General features: G+C 42.3%; 1 non-coding gene across 1 annotated transcript; it reads right to left on the bottom strand.

Annotated features, from left to right (window-relative positions):
• Positions 1-14,621: 14,621 nt before the first annotated feature.
• On the bottom strand, positions 14,622-14,728 carry LOC120361175 (U6 spliceosomal RNA). The gene has a single exon (XR_005577524.1). It is a non-coding gene; the product is annotated as a U6 spliceosomal RNA (small nuclear RNA).
• Positions 14,729-20,292: the final 5,564 nt, after the last annotated feature.

The raw sequence follows: 20,292 nt of genomic DNA, 5'->3' as shown, positions 1-20,292 counted from the left end.
TCTGTTGCCCAGGCTGGAGTGCAGTGGTACAATCACAGCTCACTACAGCCTTGAACTCCTAGGCTCAAGGGATCCTTTCAAGTTAGCCTCTTGAGTACCTGGAACTACAGGTGTGTGCCACCATGTCCAGTTAACTAATTATCTAATTAATTAATTTTTTAATTTGTTTTTAAAGATGGGGTTTCACCATATTGGTCAGGCTGGTCTCGAACTCAGCCTCCCAAAGTGCTGGGATCCACCCACTTCAGCCTCCCAAAGTGCTGGGATCCACCCACCTCAGCCTCCCAAAGTGCTGGGATCATAGGCATGAGCCACCGTGACTGGCTCCAGTTAATTTTTTAATTTTTCGGGGGTTGGAGGGAAAGGATCTCACTGCCTTGCCCAGGCTAGAGTGCAGTGGTGCGATTACAGCTCATTGCAACTTCAAACTTCCAGGCTTAAATGATCCTCCTGCCTCAGCCTCCCTAGTAGCTGGTACTACAGGCACATGCCACTGTGCCTGGCTAACATTTTGGATTTTTTGTAGAGACAAGGTTTTGCCATGTAGCCGAGGTTGGTCTTGAACTCTTGGAATCAAGCTATCTTCCCACTTTGGCACCTCCCAAATTGCTGGGATTACAGGTGTGAGCCGCCACGGGTGGCCTGAGAGATTCAGTGCAAAACCCTGACTGCACACAGTGTTGCATATCAAAGAAGGAATTCCATGTTTCAGGTGGTGAGTTACTCATTTAAAGTAATGTTTCACGTAATAGAATTCTAGTACACCGAAGCCTAACGTTAGCCCCAACATACAATAACCCGAGCTTTGAAATGTCAGAATAACTATGTTTCACATTTGGAAGAATTCTCAGTGATCACTGAAGCCTCCGATTCTTAGGCATAATTAATTTAATCAAGAGAGGAAATGATTTCAACAAGCAGAAGCTACTTCCTATGTTAACAAGGAAATAGATTGTGCTAACACCTGATGGATTGATAAAAACGGATGTGCACGTCTCTCTGTTCCTAATAGCAGCATTACTGAGTATACCTGCACACGAAAGTTCTGGCATCTGTGAGTAGCAGTGGCAGAGCCCTGCCCTCCTTGTGCAGTTGCTCCCAACTTCTTCTCTTTAGTGCCTCTGTAATCAGGGGGAGGGGGCCAAATAAATGCTTCTTCAGGTCCCCAGCCCCCAGGAGGCAAGCACATCCTCCCCTCGATTCAGGAGAGACACTTGTGCCCGGGGCTGGGCTGTGGTGATGAGCTGGTGTGTGGACACACGTGGAAGCTTGTCCTTTTGAGGCTCTTCCTTCCCACTTCTCTCTGAGACCTCCTACCTCCACCTGTCCTGGCCCTTTTTCTCATTTGAGTAACTCACCTCTCTATCTCCTCTTTTTCCTTTCCCCAGCCCCTGTATTTCCGGGATTCACGGACAGCAAAAGCATGTTCCATGGGCTGATCCTCATCTTTCTCACCCTTAGTTAGACTAGTACTTTGAATATGCATGCATATATATATATATATATATATATATATTTTTTTTTTTTTTTTACAAAGTCTTGTTCTGTCTCCCAGGCTGAGTGCATCCAGTGGCACAATCTCAGCTCACTGCAACCTGTACCTCTTGGGTTCAAACGATTCTCATGCCTCAGCTTCCCGACAGGGGTGTGCCACCATGTTTGGTTAATTTTTTTTTTTTATTTTTAGCAGAGATGGGGTTTGACATGTTGGCCAGGCTAATCTTGAACTCCTGGCTCAAGCAATCCACCAGCCTCAGCCTCCCAAAGTGCTGGGATTGAGACACTGTGCCCATCCTGAATCTTGGTTTTTAATTAGGAGTGGGCTAAGGGAGGGTACCCTGGGGTTAACTAAGGAAATGCACACGAAATCCCCCCAAAATATTTCAAATATTAATATAACACTCTAAGAGTTTTTATAAATTAGATCATTATAGAGCTAAAAAAAAAAAAGCTTAGAAATTATTAGTCCTGTTCTTTCATTTGTTAATGGGGAAACTGAGGTCAGAGATATTAAAGGACTTGTCCAAAGTCACCTAGTTCATGGCAGACACCATATTGTGGAGTCCAAATCTCCTTGCTTTCTGGCCAGTATTATTTCCTGAGCATTACACTGTCTCTTCTGTCTCTTATGTCAAGACTCAATTATTACAAGTTCCCAATCAACTATAATTTATACCGGATTTTAAAATACTTATGTAAATTGAACATTCTTGATACATACATCAAAAGAACTTGAATAGTCAAATTTACACCCCACATTTCTCAAAGAATTTGGAAGGGAAAAGTTCTTGGTCATTCCAGATAGTTGGTTACTTGTCACCAAATTGAGGAAGTGGCTTAGCAGAGATGCTTGCTCTGGGGTACCGTGTAATAAATCATCAACCAATCAAGTTGTGTCACTTCTGGCTAAAAAATTGCTACCAGAACTCAATTTTGGGGGCAGACTGGCAAGAAATGTGAAGGATTATTATCCACAGCACAGAATGGAAGTGGATATAGCCTCTCCGTACTCAGTATTTCTTCCTGGTCTTAGATGTCAGCAACCTATTTTAATTAACTTAAACTTTCATGTGTCATATCCTGTCTGAACCTCAGGGTTTCTGGAAGAAACAGAAAATAGGATTCAAACAGGCCAGTCATTATCTTTGGAATTTGGTTCTCTCCTCTGGAACTGGGATGCTGTGGTGTAGTGTGCTGTGTGTACCACTAGAGGGCACTTTGACCCTTGCTTTGGAATCTAATTTGTTCAGAGCCTGGAGTTTGCAAACGCCTGTATTGGTCACACGTTAGTAAACTTTTGGTGGCTCAAATGAAATGCTTTCCATGTACAACAATGGCACTCTGCAATCCTTAACAGATGTGATTGTTGATGGGGATAGTTACAGTGCATTCTAGTCCATTAAGAGGAAATTGATGAGGGTGTTACTGCCCAGGGGTGGGCAGAAAGAAGTCTAAATGTTTGGATTAGAAAAAGACTAAGAAGAGATAAGTACCCTGTGCTTTGGTTGTCTGCCTTACAAGGTAAGTTTTCAGAATGAGAATATGATTTAACGAGAGAAATAGGCAGACATGAAGGATAAGTTCCATCCTACACAGGTGTGTAATTAGCAGCCACTGGGCACATTTAGATTCTACTGAAGAAGAAAGGTAGACAAATACTGAGTTTAAAATATCTATCTGGCCAGATGCAGTAGCTCAGACTTGTAATCCCAACACTTTGGGAGGCCAAAGCGGGCAGGTCACTTGAGCCCAGGAGTTCAAGACCAGCCTGGACAACATGGCGAGACTTCATCTCTACAAAACATACAAAAATTAGCCAGGTGTGATGGTGCATGCCTATAGTCTCCACTCTTTGGGAGGCTGAGGCCACAGGATTGCTGGAGCATGAGAGGTGGAGGCTGCAGTGAGCAGTGTTCACACCACTGCACTGCAGCCTGAGTGACAGAGAGACACTGTCTCAAAAAAGAAAAGATAATTAAAAAGAAAAAAAGCTATCTATCTCTCTCTCTATCTATCTGTCATCTATCTATATCTATCTCTTCTTAGGAGTAGAAAGATCAAAAGAACTTCAGTGAAATAGGTCATCAAATGCTGTAGAGAATAAAAGAAGGGCAATATATATATATATATATATATATATATATATATATATACATTTTTTTTTTTTTTTTTTTTTGAGACGGAGTTTCGCTCTTGTTACCCAGGCTGGAGTGCAATGGCGCGATCTCGGCTCACCGCAACTTCCGCCTCCTGGGTTCAGGCAATTCTCCTGCCTCAGCCTCCTGAGTAGCTGGGATTACAGGCACGCACCACCATGCCCAGCTATTTTTTTTGTATTTTTAGTAGAGACGGGGTTTCACCATGTTGACCAAGATGGTCTCGATCTCTTGACCTTGTGATCCACCCGCCTCGGCCTCCCAAAGTGCTGGGATTACAGGCTTGAGCCACCGCGCCCGGCCAAAAGGGCAATATATTTTAAAGGGTTTAATGCCTCTGTCCCCAAGTGGTCGAGCATTGCACTGGAAACATCTGAGGACAGGACTAAGCAACTATGAACTGTACACAAGGGCCACGTTCCTTCCCTCAGGCAGAAATGACGACTATTTGAAAGGGCAGTGGGTGGGGACTTGTAACCATACACATACTTAATAAGAAACTTGAACAAACTTTCAACACATAAAAGAAAGAATCTGGATTGGAAATGGCAAATGACTGGAAAGCCCCATTGAGCTCTGCAAAAGAGATGCATCTTCCCCCGGAGGCCCAGTGACCTTGAAGCACGCAGTCTCGTCACTCCGCCTGCCTGTCTCCATCCATTCTCACCATCCCTTTTCACTTTCAGAACAAAGGTCTTCCCTGAACCCCCCGGATTAGAGGATCAATCTATTCACTTAGAGTTTCACCTTAGATTCCCTTCGACAAATTCCACAACTCACCTGTGACTCTGGGCATCACGGCTGATGTTCAGGTCACCTCCTCTCAGTTCATTCTGAACTGTATGGTCCTTCCCATAAGCCCCTGGACTTATGGGAGTTGTCTCCAGGGTCCAGGCTTATCTATCTTGGCCTCTCACATGAGGCTTTTAAATGCCAGGGGCTCTTTGTGTTTTCTCAGCAGCCTAGAAAATGGTTCTTTAATCTGGGCCCAGTGGCTGGTGCCTATAATCTCAGCACTATGGGAGGCAGAAGTGGGTAGATCACCTGAGGTCAGGAGTTCGAGATCAGCCTGGCCAACAGGGTGAAACCCTGTCTCTACAAAAAATGCAAAAATTAGCAGGGTGTGGCAGCATGCGCCTGTAGTCCCAGCTACTTGGGAGGCTGAGGTGAGAGGATTACCCAATCCTGGGATGTTGAGGTTACAGTGAGCTGAGACTGCACCACCGCACTCCAGCCTGGGCAACAGAGAGAGACCCCGCGTCAAAAACAAACAAAACAAAACAAAACAAGGGAACAATTTTTTTGCATTAAATTATAGTACTTTAGATTTGAAATAATAAAGGTAACCAAGTCTACCTTCTGTTAAAAAGTTAATGTTGAATAAATACTCAAGGACTATTGGTATCCTATCAAACTTCCAAACTTCCTTTGTGAGGCATTTAAAATAAAACTGCTACAAACATTCATGTACACGTTTTTGCATGAACATTAAGGTTTCATTTCTCTGGGATAAATGTCCAGGAGTAATGAATGGCTGGGTCATAAGATTTGCCTAAGTTGTGTGTTTAGTTTTTGGGTGTTTTTTTGTTTTTGTTTTTTGAGACAGGGTCTAGCTCTGTTACCCAGGTTGGAGTGCAGTGGTGGGATCACAGCTCAGTGCAGCCTCGACCTCCTGGGCTCAAGCGATCCTCCCATCTCAGCCTCCCCAGTAGCTATGACTGTAAGTGCACACTGCTATACCTGGCTAATTTAAAAATAAATTTGTAGTGACAGGTTCTCTCTATATCGCCCAGGCTCGTGTTTAGTTTTTTGTTTTTTGTTTTTTTTTTGAGATAAGTTCTGGTTTTATTGCCCACGCTGAAGTGCAGTGGTGCAATCTTGGCTCCCTGCAACCTCCGCCTCCCAAGTTAAAGTGATTCTCCTGCTCAGCCTTCCAAGTTGGGATCACAGGCGTGTGCCATCACGCCTGGTTAAGTTTTTGTATTTTTAGTAGAGACGGGGTTTCACCACGTTGGTCAGGCTGATCTCAAACTCGTAACCTCAGGTGATCCACCCACCTTGGCCTCCCAAAGTGCTGGGATTACAGGTGTGAGCCACCACGCCAGGCGGAGAGTAAGCTTTTGTTTGGGTCTTTTTTGGCTGTGACTGTTGAAGTTTCAGAGTTACCGGCTTCTTTAGCTCTGGGTTTGGAATATATGAGGTGAAAAGAAAACTGAGAAACTCATCACTGCATTGTTCCTTGGATCTCAAGGCCCACTCACTGGTCCACTTTCTTATCGCCATCTTTCAGAGTCTTCTTACGTTTGTCTTCCATATAATGTCCAGGGGCTTTGCATTACTCCATTTCACATTGCTATAAAGAAATAACCAAGACTTGCTCATTTATAAAGAAAAGGGATTCATTTGGCTTATGGTTCTGCAGGGTGTACAGACAGGGCACCAGCATCTCCTGGCTTCTGGTGAAGCCTCAGTAAGCTTTTACTCATGATGGGAGGTGAAGGGGGAGCAGATGTCACATGGCGAGAGAGGGAACGAGAGAGATGCCAGCCTGTTTTAAACAACCAGCTTGCAAGTGAATTAGTAGAGTGGGAACTCATGCATTACAGGGAATGGCATGAAGCCATATGAGGGATTGGCTCCCATGATCCAAACATCTCCAACCAGCTGCCACCACCAACCCTGGGGGTGACATTTCAGCATGAGATTTGGAGGGCACAAACACCCAAACTATATCAGGTTTCAGTTGTACTTAGCAGAAAGAATAAGGAAAAGTATGTTTACTTTATCTTTCCTCAAGAGGAATTTGATCTTCTCATATTTTAGATGAGGAAGTTGGTCTAAAATACTCTCGACCTTTTCAGCTTAAAAACTTTTGTTATTCTACAATGTAGTAAGTCCCTGTTTGCCTTTTTTTGTGGTTCACTGGGGATATTAAAGCAAATAAGAAGGCCATTAGCCTAAGGCTGTCTCTGCACCAGGAACTCTTAATTAAGGAACCCAAAACTTAGAGGCATTTCTTGTAACTTACTTTAAAGAAAATACAAAAACAACAACAAAAACCCACAACAACATCAGCCTCAGCCAGTCACAAACAACCAGTCCAGTGGTTGTATAGCCAGGAACCTCCCATCAAACCATCGCCAAATAAGGCAAATGCCTAGCTGTAGCAATCAAGTAATTTCTGAACTTTGCCAGCAGGCTCAGCCTATAAAAGCTCACTGCTCATATGCCTGGAGTGGAGCTGCCTGAACCCCTTCCAGTTTTGAGTGCTGCCCAATTCATGAATTGGTTTTGCTCAAATACACTCTGTTAAATTGATTTTTTCTCAAGTTTTTCTTTTAACAGGGATTACAGTCACTGCTCCATAAACCTGTTTTCTAGTTTCTGCTTTATAATGTACCCACTCACTCCCATGTCCTTTCTGCTGGGTTGGGGCGATGCAAAGGAAAGTTCCTAAGATAATGTCATTCTCGCCTTCAGTAAACAGGCCGAACTCTTTTATCTCTAGGGGATGGTGTTTGCTTTGGGAGAAACCCCACCTGAGAACATGGAAGGTCCAGAATTAGACGAATGTAATAAAGATCCATATATATATATACATATATACATATATATACATATACACATACACACACACACACACACACACATATATATATATTTATATTTATATTTATATTTATATATACACTTGTTTTTTTTGAGATGGAGTCTTGCTCTGTTGCCAGGCTGGAGTACAGTGGTGTGATCTCAGCTCACTGCAACCTTCGCATCTGGGTTCAAGCCATTCTCCTGCCTCAGCCTCCCAAGTAGCTGGGACTACAGGTGCATGCCACAATGCCTAGCTTTTTATTTATTTATTTATTTATTTATTTATTTATTTATTTATTATTTTTTTTAGTAGAGATGGGGTTTCACCGTTTTGGCCAGGATGGTCTCAATCTCTTGATCTTGTGATCCACCTGCCTCAGCCTCCTAAAGGGCTGGGATTACAGGCCTACACCACTGTTCCTGGCCCACATTTTTGTATTAGGATAAATAAGAAATTGACAGCAATTTCTTGCATTAACATTTGAACACATTTTTCCAGAATTAGTTGAAGTATAAAAAAATTTGAGAACCACTGATCTGGAGTAAAATATCCTCAATATCTTATACAAAGAAGCAAAGATGTTATCCGTTTTAAAGACATTTCTAAAATGCTAAATCAAATACTGCCAGTAAAAACTGACATCAGCATATGTTTCCAGAATTCTTTATTTCATTTTCAAGCTTGTATCCCCAAACAAGATGGGTTAGTCCTTAAAATTGGCTACATTGACATGCACAGAAGCGTAAACATTTGTTCAAAGGTTAATTCAGGGAATTGCTGTTAATTTCTTATTTACCCTAGTACAAAAATTTATTTTTTCAGCTAGCATTTATTATCCTCCCACACAGATCACCTATTTGCTTAATCATACCCCCATTTCACTGGTACTGCTCCTTTACCTTTTACCTGAATTCATTCCTGCAGAAACATCTTTCACGCCTTTTATTTCTTCTCTGTTCCCATGATCTTAATTCAGTTGCTCACTGATGAGATTTTTTTATATAAAGCAAATATAGTAAAACTTTTTATATTGATCATCTAAGCATTACAATTCACTCTAAACAGAACACTAGTTATTCTGTATTTTGATCTGTTTCTTAGTTGTGTTTTTCATATGGATGAATTTTTCTTTTTTTTTTTTTTTTTTTGAGACAAAATTTTGCTTTGTCGCCCAGGCTGGCGTGCAGTGGTGCAGTCTCGGCTCGCTGCAACCTTTGCCTCCCAGGTTCAAGCAATTATCCTGCCTCTCAGCCTCCCGAGTGGCTGCGATTACAGGTGCTTGTCACCATACCCAGCTAATTTTTGTACTTTTAGTAGAGACAGAGTTTCACTATGTTGTCCAGGATGGTCCCGATCTCTTGACCTCATGATCTACCTGCCTTGGCTTCCCAAAATGTGGGGATTACATGTGTGAGCCGCCGTGCCTGGCCAATGAATTTTTCATGTAGTTTACTTATCTTTTTCTTGAGATATAATTCCCCTATGATAAAATTCTCCATTTTCAGGTGTCCAACTCAGCCATTTTTAGAATATTCATAAGGTTGTGAGAAGTCCATGAAGAGACTGAGGGAGTTGAGCGAAGGATGTGGAGGTAGGGGTTGACGTAGGGATATCTGTTTGCAATGCCCTAAAGGATGTAGAAATATAGAATAGTGTGCTGGGGTAACAGACAAAGTCACGGAAGGGTGTGATTGCCTTAGTACCAAAACTGAAAGGCAGAAGGGCGGGTGGAAGAAGAGGAAGTCCAGATGCTTGCCCTGATTGAGTTTCAATCCAATTGGTGAGTAAAGTACATTCATGCACAAAGCACCTGGGGACTCACTCAATGTAGCTGTGCTGGTGAAATGCAGGATTAGGAACAGAGTCCATCACTCCTCAGCTGGCAAAGTCTGCCCCAGGCTGGCAGGCCTACTCACTGCTGTTGTACAGTCTGGGGCATCCCTCCGTGCTTCTGCTTCTGCTGTCATTCCATTCTGAGCTCCCAGAACTCAACAATCGCTCATTGCCTACCTCACAGCCTCTGTGAAATATTTCCTAAGTGATGCTTCCTGCACCAAGCACTCTGAAAGCCCATTGCATTTTAAGTAAAACCTCACAATGCAGTAGTCATTGTATATTGTACAATGCAGCCTGACACCAGTTTCTAGATAATCCTGATCTTGAAGGCTAAGAAGCAACCCTGCCATGCCAGTAACTCTCAGCACCTTGAATTTTCAATACTTCCTTCTAGGTGTTCCTTCAAATGATCCTTACCAGAAAAAGATTGGCAGTCATTGCCGGAGAGGGAAGAAAATATCTAGAAAATATGGATTGACTTCCTCCTTATTTAAATACAGTTATTGAGGCAAGAAGTTAACTCAACAGAATAATTACGCATGCACGCACACATGCACGCATGCACACACACACACACACACACACACACACACACAGGCAGAGAAAATATAGATCAGTCATCCTCGAACATTTTGCTCACATATCATAATAATTTTGATCTACTACTATCTATTGCTTTGTACATTTTAAGGCTGACATTTAAATTTCATCATAAATTTCAAGTTGTTGCAAAAGATGAAATGTCTGGTATTCAATATAAGATTAAAACTTAAAAATAAGCTCAGGTGTGATAGCTCATGCCTGTAATCCCAGCACTTTGGAAGGCCGAGGCGGGTGGATCACCTGAGGGCAGGAGTTTGAGACCAACATGACAAAACCTCATCTCTACTAAAATTACAAAAATTAGCTGGGCGTGGTGGTGTGCACCTGTAGTCCAAGCTACTTGGGAGGCTGAGGTGGGAGGATCACATGAGCCTGGGAGGCAAAGATTGCAGTGAACTGAGATTGTGCCACTGCACTCCAGCCTGGTGACAGAGTGAGAACTTGTCTAAAAGAAAAGAAAAAAAAAAAAGATAAAAGAAAAAACACTAACACTACTCATTTAATCATCTTTAAGAATACAAGTTACTTTGTAAATGAACATAACTTTTAGATTGTTCCTTTTTCTCCTTAAAATTATATTTCAATTCTACTTTCCCATAGAATTATATCTTAGTAAAATAATACATTTTATATCTTTTACTTATCACTCTATTACCATTTTCCTCAATACAAACATAAAATTAATTTTAAAGTTCCTGTAAGGTATAGTGTTAAAAATATAGATTATTATTATACAATTGATCAAAACAACCTATATATTGTGTGTACTTTGAAAATACACATTAAAAAAGCAAGACTTTATTGGAAGTTCATCTATTCATGAGACATGTGTTTTTCCAACTCACATATTTATGAATGAATGTTACTTGATGCTAGAACTCTGAAATGTGGTTAAATATAAACTGTACTACTAGCTGTATGTGTGTGTACGTGTGTGTGTGTGTGTGTGTGTGTGTGAGAGAGAGAGAGAGAGAGAGAGAGAGAGAGAGAGAGAGAGAGAGAGACAGGGTCTCACTCTGCCATCTGGGCTGGAGTGCAGTGGCACAATTCTAGCTCACTGCAGCCTCAAACTCCTGGGCTCAAGCAATCCTCTTGCCTCAGTCTCTCAAGTAGCTAGGACAACAGGCACGCACCACCACATCCAGCTAATTTTTATTTTTTGTAGAAACAGGGTCTTATATATTGTCCAGGTTAGTCTCAGCTCCTGGCCTCAAGTGATCCTCCCACCTTGGCCTCCTAAAGTGCTAGGATTATAGGCATGAACCACCAGGCCTGTCCTACTTTTTCTTCTTTTAATCCTGGGTATTTACCCAAAAGAATTAAAGTCAGGATCTTGAAAAGCTATTAGCATTCCTGTGTTCACTACATCATTTTTCAACATGTGAAAAAAACCCTAAGTGTCCATCAACAGATAAATGGATAAAGAAAATGTGATCTATACATATAATGGGATAGTATTTAGCATTTAAAAAGACAGAGATCTTGCAAAACGCAATAATTAGGATGAACTTTGAGGACAGGCTGCTAAGTGAAATAAGCCAGTTACAGGATGACAAATACTACATGAGTCTACTTATATGAAGTATCTAAAACTATGGAATTCCGAGGGTCAAAGGGTGGGTTAGTGGTTGTCAAGGTCCAGGAGGAGAAGGAAATGGGGAGTTATTAAAAACGGACATAAAGTTTTCATTGAATAAGATGAATATGTTCTAAAGATCTGCTGTATAGCAATTATTGTCAACAATAATATTGCACACTTAAAAATTTGCTAAGAGGATAGATCTCATATGTTCTTACTATAATCAAAACTTTAAGTTTTTAAAGTACATCAATTCTCATCTAACTATTAAAGAGCTAGTTTTATTAGTGTTTACATTTAGTTATAAAAGTAAAATTAGAGAGTCCAAGGTAGGAGAATTGCTTGAGCCCAGGAGTTTGAGATCAGCCTGATCAACATAATGACACCTCATCTCTATAAAAAAAATAAGGAAAATTAACCAGGTTTGGTGATGGTGTTGGCCTCTAGTTCCCGCTATTCAGGAGGCTGGGGCAGGAGAATCTCTTGAGTTTAAGAGGTGGAAGTTGCAGTGAGCTGAAATGGTACCACTGCACTTCAGCCTGGGCAACAGAACAAGACTCCGTCTCAAAAAAAAAAAAAAAAAAAAGAGTAAAATTAGCAGCTGGATACTGTGGCTTTCATCTGTAATTCCAGCTACTTGGGAAGCTAAGGCAGGCCGATCAGGCTGACGTGTATTCACACCTGTGAATAGCTACTGAGCTCCAGCTTGGAAAACACAGAGAGACCCCCAGTGTGTCATCTGGTCATGCTGAGAAGTTTTTATACCCAGCACAATGCACTTTGTTAGGATTTGGAATGTGGGAGAAGGAAGGCTTTTCTTGATGAAAAGGGAAGCCTTGGCCTCAGGCATGTTCTTAGGGGACTCATGGACACTGAGGACCTGGTAACTGATGCTAAATAATCAGGGCCTATTTATCTCTTCCTCGAGGGGAAGGTATACCCCGCTTTGGAAACCGAGGGCATAGACAGTGTATGTTAGAATTAGGGTTCCAGAGTTGCAAAGACGGCAGTATGAATCTTAAATTCCGACACATGTTGCCAGTGTGATGTTGTTCAATTAATATTATCTTGCTAAATCTAGTTCCTTCTTTTATAATATAGAGATAACAAATACATCTGTCACTGAGTGTTGTCGTGAGGATTAAATTAAAATAAGTACATAAAGGTGAAAAGCAAAGGGTCTGGAACATACTAAGCAAGTGGTGGTTAATTTTATATATTGGCTTGGCAGGGTAAGGGATGCCGAGACAGCTGGTAGAACATTATTTCTGGTTGTGTCTGTGAGAGTGTTTCTGGAAGAGATTAGCATTTGAAGCAGTGGACTGAATAAAGAAGTTCTGCCCTCACCCATGTGGACGGCACCATCCACTCCTTTGAAGACCTGGATAAAACAAAAAGGAAGAGGAAGGGTGAATTCCTTCTTTCTTCTTGAGCCGGGACATCCATCCTCTCCTACCCTTGGACACTGGAGTTTCTGGTTCTCCAATCTTTGGACTCTGGGGTCTACACCAGCAGTCTTCCTGGTGTTCTCGGGTTTTCGGACTAAGATTGAATCAGACCATCAGCTTTCCTGGGTCCCCAGCTTGTGGACCACATATTGTGGGAATTCTCTGGCTCCATAATGCTGTGATCCAATTCCTGTAGCCAATCTCCAATTCTCCTCTTACATATCCATATTGGTTCTATACCACATATCCCATTGGTTCTATTTTTCTGGAAAGCTTAAGCACCCCACAAAAGTTTTCTTGTTCTCTCCCTCTCTCCTTCTTCGTCTTTTTCTCTCTCTCCTACATGTCAGGCCTTCTTTGAAGCGTTTTGTATGGATTATTTTATATAGTCTCCCAGCAACTCTATGAAGAATGGATTTTATTATTCCCATTTTAGGAATGAAGGAATTGAAGCCCCGAGAAGGCTAAGGCACAAAGTTAATAGGTGGAGAAGATGCATTCGGAGGCAGGCAGCCTGACCCCCGGGCCTGCCCTCTTCGTCATGGTCGGTGGCACAACAAAGTCCAATTCTGTTCCAGTGCTTGGAGCACATACTTGCTGGCCTGTTCTCTAATGAAAGCAAAACCTTCAGAAATAGGAATGTTCCAGGAACTTTCTTCTAAAGTTTGTTCAACCAATCTTTGTTCCCCTGAAGGTTTACCACCCAGCAGCTCCTGAAAAAAAGGCTCAGTTGTCCAGATTCTATAAAGCTAGCTCTACAAAGCTAGCTGGGGATATTGTCACAATGTAAGATTGTTTGCCATATCTTCAGGATTGTCAGACAATGTTTCTCTTGCCTTGCGTGCTGGCAAAGTACAGACTTGCCCTGACTCTCCATCCTAGATAGCCTTGCCCTGTCCAGGCTTTAAATGTTCAAAGAAATGGTCTAAGGCAGCCTCCTTGCCTCCTGCTGAGATCTCTAAGGTTGAACTTCCTTATTGGGCATTACTGAAATGTTTGAAATGTTTGGTTAAATCAATCCTGTGTTAGGCCCCTGAGGCACTGGGCGGGGCTCAGCAACTTGTTACAATGTTTGTTTTAATTCGATTCTGGATTCTGGCAATTGCAGTATAGATGTCCTGGGGCTGCCATTGTCTGCCACTCAGGGAACTTGGAGCTCTTTGCAGAGATCCTGTGGGCATTAGGGAGGGGTGAAGAGGGGATGGAGTTACGTTTGAAAGTATTGAGGAGCCAGTGGAAAAACTAGGTCTTTGACTATGTCTGATTGGCCAAGGACATGGCCACAGTGTGGTAACTGGCTGTCCAGGTCTGGATTTTGGGTTACAGTCCGGTACATCTGGCAACATTATGGCATGACTCTGTGGCAGCTTTTTTTGAGTGTCATGGCTATTACCCAGAGTCAGGAGTAATGTCTTTCACTCTGAGACATCTAAACCCCCAACCACAGGCATGTTTCCTTCCAGGGCAGAGGGCAAATGCAATTACATCTGTGACCAATTTGCACAGCTGGGAGCTCAGCCTCCTGACAGAAACATTTATTTGAGATTCAAGTCTCTAGGGAGCTGGGTCACCAGACAGGAAGTAAGGTCCAATAAGCATGTGTTGTCTACTATGTGAATGCTTATTAGGCTGGGCCAGGAGAACAAAACAAAATAACGCAAAATGTCAACTTAAGCTTTTATAAGCAAAAATGAGCCTTTTCTGTCTACAAACCAGGTTTTTCAGGGCATAGAGGAAAATAAAAATATCCAACTAAGACAGTTCCCTTGATCCCAGTACAAACATAGCATGCACATGGCACGTGGAACTCATGGAAGGGGCAGCTACCTGGGAGGCACAGCCCTGGTTTCCAGTTCTGGTTCTCCCACTGTGAAGTGTGGCATCCTGATCAAGTTACTTTGCTCAGGCTTTTTATTTTATTTTTTTAGAATTTTTGTGTCATCCTTGCCCAGGGGCCATGCTAATCTTCTCTGTATCATTCTGATGTTAGTATATGTGCTATTGAAACAAGCACTTCCCCCTGCACCCCCTAGACAGGGTCTCACTCTGTCACCCAGGCTGGAGTGCAGTGGTGTGATCACAGCTCACTCCACCCTTGACTTCCCAGGCTCAAGTGATCCTTCCACCAGCTCCTCAGCAGCTAGAACTACAGGCCTTTTCCAGAGCTGGAAGATAAAGAAAAACACCACAAAAGCATTGAATAGAGAAAAATAGTCACTAGCCTAGCCTAGTGCCTCTGTTAGTATTCACTCATAGGACAATGTCTCTGGATTTTATTTATTTTTATCTCCCAACAGCTTTATGGAGACATATTCACATATCATACAATTCACCACTTTGGAGTCCCCAGTGCCTACTGTTCCCATCTTTATGTCCCTGTAGCCCCAATGCTTCTCACTTATAAGCTCCCACTTATAAGTAAGAACATGCAGTATTTGGTTTCCTGTTTCTGTGTTTAATTCACTTAGGATAATAGCCTCCAACTACATCCATGTTGCTGCAAAGGACAAGATCTCATTCTTTTTTATGGCTATATAGTATTCCATGGAGCTGCACCATTATATATTCCAACAAGCAGTGCATGAGAGTTCTGATTTTTCCACTTCCTTGCCAATACTTGTTATTTTCTGATTTGTAAAAATTTACCCATTCTCATGGGTGTGAGATGGTATTTAATTGTGGTTTTGATTTGTACTCCCTGATGACTAATGATGTGGAGCATGTTTCATGCAGTTATTGGATATGCATTTACCCTCCTTAGAGAAACATCTATTCAGATTTTTGCCCATTTTTCTTAGTTATTTGGTTTTTTGGTATTGAGTGGTAATAGCTCATTATATATTCAAGACCCAAGTCCTTTATCAGTTATACTATCTGCACATTTTTTCTCTCACTCATTGTACGTTTGTCTTTTCATTTTCTTGATGGTGTCTTTGGAAGGACAAAAGATTTTTAGCCGACTTGTGCACAGCTTATCTGTTTTTTCTTTAATTGCTCATGCTTTTGGTGTCATATCCCAGAAACCACTGTCAAATCCCAGATTATGAAAATTTACACCCATGTGTTCTTCTAAGAGTTCTATAGGTTTAGCTCTTAGAATTAAAAGGTTTCGTCTTCTCTATTCTGAATTCGTATATGGTGTGAGATAGGGGTCCAACTCCTTTTTTTTTTTTTTTTTTTTTTTTTTTTACATGTGTATATCCAGTTGTCCCAGAATCATTCATTGAAAAGACTATTCCTTCTCCACTAAATGGTCTTGGCACTCTTGTTGAAAGTCAATTAACTATAAATGTGAAAGTTTATTTCTTGACTTTCAATTCTACTCCATTGATCTACGTGTTTACCCTATGCCAGTGCCACACTGTCTTGATCACTATGGCTTTGTACACATGTTGAAGTTTGGGGAAGTGTGACTCTTCCAATTTTGTTCTCTGTTCAAGATTTTTTCTGGGTTTCTTGAATTTTCATATAATTTTACAATTAACTTGCCAATTTCTGCAAAGAAATCAGCTGGAATTTTAAGAATTGTAATGAATCTATCGATTAGCTTGAGGGGATATTGCCATTTTAACCACATTAAGTCTTTTTTTTTTTTTTTTTTTAGATGGAGTCTTGCTCTGTCACCCAGGCAGTGGCACGACCCTGGCTCACCGCAACCTCTGCCTCCTGGGTTCAAGCCATTCTCCTGCCTCAACCTCTTGAGTAGCTGGGGTTACAGGCACCTGCCACCACACCCAGCTAATTTTTGTATTTTTAGTAGAGACGAGATTTCACCATGTTGGCCAGGCTGGTCTTGAACTTCTGACCCAAGGTGATCCATCCTCCTTGGCCTCCCAAAGTGCTGAGATTACAGGTGTGAGCCACTGCACCCAGCCCAACAACATTAAGTCTTTTGATTCATGAACATGGGATGTTGGTCCTTTTTTTAGGTCTTAATTTCTTTCAACAATATTTTCGTAGTTTTCAAAACACAGGTTTTATATTTTTTTGTTATATTTATTTCTAAGTATTTTATTCTTTTTAATGCTATTATAAATGAAATTCTTTACTTAATTTTATTTTTGGTTTGCTCATTGCTACTGCAGAGAAATACACTGTTTTTTGTCACCTAGGCTGGAGTGCAGTGGCACAATATCAGCTGCTGCAACCTCTGCCTCCTGGGTTCAAGCAATTCTTCTGCCTCAGCCTCCTGAGTAGCTGGGATTACAGGTGCATGACTCCATGCCCAGCTAAGTTTTGTATTTTTAGTAGAGATGGGATTTCACTATGTTGGTCAGGCTGGTCTCGAACTCCTGACCTCCTGATCTGCCCACCTTAGCCTCCCAAAGTGCTGGGATTACAGGCATAAACGACTGCACCTGGCCTGTGTGTTGGTCTTTTATCCTAAAACCTTGCTAAAAAATGTATTCATTTGAGCAGTTTTTAAATGAATTCCTTAGGTTTTATTTTTTCCTGTTATTTTTTTCTTTTTTAAATGAGATGGGGTCTTGTTATATTGTCCAGGCTGGTCTTGAACTCCTGGGCTCAAGTGATCCACCCAAGCTGGGATTACAGTAGTGAATCACCTCACCCCACCCCTTTAAGCTTTTTTAATATCTAAGATTACATTGTCCGAAAGTAAAGATAGTTTAACTTCTTCCTTTCTGATATGGATTCCTTTTTATTTCATTTTTGCCTAATTGCCCTGGGGAAGGCCCAGATTTTTCTTTCAGCTGTCTAAGGAACTGAATTTCTGTCGTCAGCCCTCACTGAAGGTTGAATTAGATACTCCAGCTCCTTTAACCAGGCATTTAATGCTTAATATTCAGCCCCCAATGATCATCGAGAGAAACATGCTGCCCAGTATGTTATTTCCACAGAGCAATACAGCTCTTAGGCACTGGGGGTGAATCAGGGTGAAGCAGACCTACCCAGTGTGCTTGGGTAGGACACAGCTCTGTTTCCAGATGGAGTGTTAGGACGCCAGGGAAGGATGAGAAGGAGCGGAACTTTGGACGTAGAATCTTTTCTGCCAGGGCGAATGCCTTTCAGGGCCTCTGAACAAGGAAGTTGGGGAATCACGAAGCTGTGACCTGGGCAAACCAACCAGCTCCCTCCACCGTCCGCACTGCCCACTGCAGAGTGAGACAGAGACGGAGAGAAAGTCGCCAGTTTTTCAGTCTACCAATGAAGTAAGCTGTTTTCCTTTCAGACTTGGAGTGAGCAAACTCTGTAAGTACCCTAATTAACGAGGAAAGCTCCGAGTCGGGCATGTTTTCCTGGTGCTTTCAAACACTCTGTGCCTCTAGACCTTCTTTGACCAGCCTGGATAGGGAAGACGTCCAGCCTGACTTCTGAGTTTGTACATATTTGTGATGGCTATTTGCTGTCAGGTGGAAACAGATTCTGCTCCCGCTGTGGGAGCAACGTCAAAGCACCCATGACTTCAGAAACAAGAGGAAATGAACATCTTGGTTCGTGGGCAAACTGTGCAGAGCAGGCTTTGTGTGGGAGCCCCCCAAAGGTGGAAGAGCTATTCAAAGGTTGCCAGAGCCCGAGAATAAACTGGCCCTGACGAGACTTGTGGACACGATCCAGTTCCTAGCAAAATCCGTGCCCAACCTCCCTGAAGTGCACCATTGAAAGAACGGCTTGAAAATAGGTTGAATGACATGAGGAACAACATCGGCAGAATGGCTTTAATGAGCCAAAAAATGTGGTTTCAAATGCCCCTGTCTCCGAGTGCCACTGCCTGCCTTTGCCAGCAGATATAAAATCTGTTCACCAGAGCAAACGTAGAGACATGAAGTGGAGCTCATGCAAATTCCAGGCCAGCATGTCGTATTCACATCCAAGTCCAGAAAATTCACTCCACATGAGGAAAGCTAAGTCTGAGCTGAAGGGGAGTTGTTTGTGGTCTTGAATGCAGGGCAGGACTGGGGCGTCGCAGACAGGAGGAAGTCTCCTCTTGCATCTCCAGCAGGGAGAGTCTATGGCTGGGCCTGCTGCTGGCTCTCAGGAAGAGGGGTGTTGTTTATTGTACCGTCTGGTCCTCATTATTCAGGGGCCGATTATCCAATTCATGGATTCACTGGCCTAGTGCCTCTCCTCCTGTTTAAGGATTTCCAGACTTTTCGTGAGGTTACTGCTCAGCTGGTGCCAAACGGTAGAAAGAAAGAATGAAAGAGGATAAAAAGAATCTTGCTCCATGTTAGCAATTCCTGTGAACTAGCTGACCAGGGAAAGGGAGCAAACGGCTTGGTTCAAACAGAATCTAGGAACTGATGGAGGTAGGGGTGCTTCCTTCTTGGTACTCTGTACACGAGGTCCTGGAGCCCTATTGCCACGGGGACTCCCGCGGCAGATTTGCTGGTGAAGGCTCCGTAAGGCAGTGCTCATGAAGTTCAGACGGCGTGGTGGAGCAGCCAGCGGGGCTCGCAGTGAGGGTGCACAGAGAGTCAAGCACAGAAGTGAACCCCAAAGAAACCTCTGGGCTCTGAGTAGGCGTGGCCTGCAGCTGCCTGCCTGCCATGCAGGAGGACACAAGCTCCATCCAGCTCGTAGGCCACCAAAAATCATCACACACTTTTCAGTGATGATTTGAGGGGGTCAGTAATAAATGCCCCGGGGGAAGAAGCCACAATACAGAGCTGTGAGAACATTTGGTGAAGCTAGATCCCCAAGAAGCCATGGAAATGGGAAATGAACACATGAGTACATGAAAAGTTGTATTAACTTCTGGGGAGGAGAGAGGGGTGACCTCTGAGAAAGTTAGTGGCGGGAGGTTCTGCAACTTAAAAAAATGTTCCTTTAATGAACATTCCTCAAAAGGAATTAATTCTTCTGTATTAATATATTGAGGGCTTAGGACTGATTAATATCATTGCTTTGAAGTATAATCTCTTCCTTAACTTCTCTCACTCTCCTTTATTAGTGAACATTTATATTTTTCACTATACAACACATGTAATAAAATGATTGTGAAATAATACTTTAAATTTGAAATCAGGATTATTTTATTTATTTTTTATTGCACTTTGGGTTTTGGGGTACATGGGAAGAACATGCACAATTGTTGCGTAGGTATACACATGGCAGTGTGGTTTGCTGCCTTCCTTCCCCTCACCTATATCTGGCATTTCTCCCCATGCTCTCTCTCCCCAACTCCCCACCCCCTGCTGTCCATTAGGATTTTTAAGTAGCTTGAACTGAGCTCTCCAGAGATAAGCCTTCCCCACCCCATTGTACTTGTTCCTTCCTCTAAACCCACCATTTAATCCAAAATTAAGGAGTTTCTTATTGCAATTGAAACAGAACATGAATTATAGTTCAGTCTTAAGTCTTCAACCTTGTTTTTGATGTTTTTTTCCTTGCTATCAAATTTACAAAAGTTCAAGGCTTTTGGTTTAAATATCAAGTATTTTTTTTTTACTCATATGGTTGACAGAAACCCTTGCCAAAGACGAGGCATGATCTAAACTAGAACAACTGGTCCTAAAAGCCTCCTCCACCCTGCGCTTTCAGGATGCTGCAGAAAAACAAACAAACACATACACACCCAGTTTGACCACAATAATGGTTTTTAAATTTCTTTGGTAC

This window comes from Saimiri boliviensis, chromosome 4 (assembly GCF_048565385.1).
Source record: "Saimiri boliviensis isolate mSaiBol1 chromosome 4, mSaiBol1.pri, whole genome shotgun sequence".
Lineage (NCBI taxonomy): Eukaryota > Metazoa > Chordata > Mammalia > Primates > Cebidae > Saimiri > Saimiri boliviensis.
Note: the sequence above shows the minus strand (reverse complement) of the source record. Positions and strands in the feature narration are given on the sequence as shown.